Source organism: Gavialis gangeticus, unplaced genomic scaffold, assembly GCF_001723915.1.
Source record: "Gavialis gangeticus isolate Ggan-Ray unplaced genomic scaffold, GavGan_comp1, whole genome shotgun sequence".
NCBI lineage: Eukaryota > Metazoa > Chordata > Crocodylia > Gavialidae > Gavialis > Gavialis gangeticus.
Window position 1 is genome coordinate 11,796,407 of NW_017729009.1, and position 754 is coordinate 11,797,160.

General features: G+C 40.2%; 1 protein-coding gene across 1 annotated transcript in view; it reads left to right on the forward strand.

The window, feature by feature from the left end:
• Nucleotides 1-754, forward strand: part of PRPF6 (pre-mRNA processing factor 6) — a 30,651-nt gene that overhangs the window by 8,649 nt on the left and 21,248 nt on the right. The window lies entirely within an intron of this gene.

Consider the following 754-nt stretch of genomic DNA (forward strand, 5'->3'; position numbering starts at 1 on the left):
GGAGATATCAAGTAGGTCTTGCTGGGCATGTATTAGTTTTTTTTTTTTTTTGGCAGTGACTGAATAATCTGCATATTACTAGAAAACCATATTTCTAATATCTCTGGCTAAAACCTTTGTACTAGTCTGAATGATGCCATACATTTTTCTTCTTCAAAGATTGGTATTCTTAAAATCTGGTGGATGAAGTCCCTTGGCCACAGGCCCAGTTATCACAAGTTCTCCCCTACAGATACAGAGGCAGGTCAGGATCTAGACCTGTTAGTTAGATGCACTTAACTGTCCCCACAAGTATTCAGTTTTGCCAAGACTGGGAATGAGATATGGTGGCAGTTTTGTGATGCAATTGCCTATCGGCTAAGAACTGATCCAGTTCAGTTCCCATCAGTGACTGCAGATTTGGATTTGACTGGTGACCTTTTAAAATGTCAAAACTGAGATCTTATCTATCTATCTATCTGTCTACCTGCACGAAAGACTTGACTCAATAAATAGCTTTGAGCTACCAATGGTGCTCTCAATGCTGTCCTTAAAAATGGCCAGTTAAACCAGCATTCACCACAACTTCAGCTCATGCCTTTTAATCTAACGGCTTTAAGTTTGTAAGCATGCTTGGATATTATCAGCTCCACCAGCTGCTGTTTTTTCCAACCACACGTGACCTCAGCTCCATGACTATATTTTCTACAGGAGGGTAGTGTTAGCATATAACGTCGTATTTGTGTCTAAGAATGAGGCCAGGGTTAATGTGTAT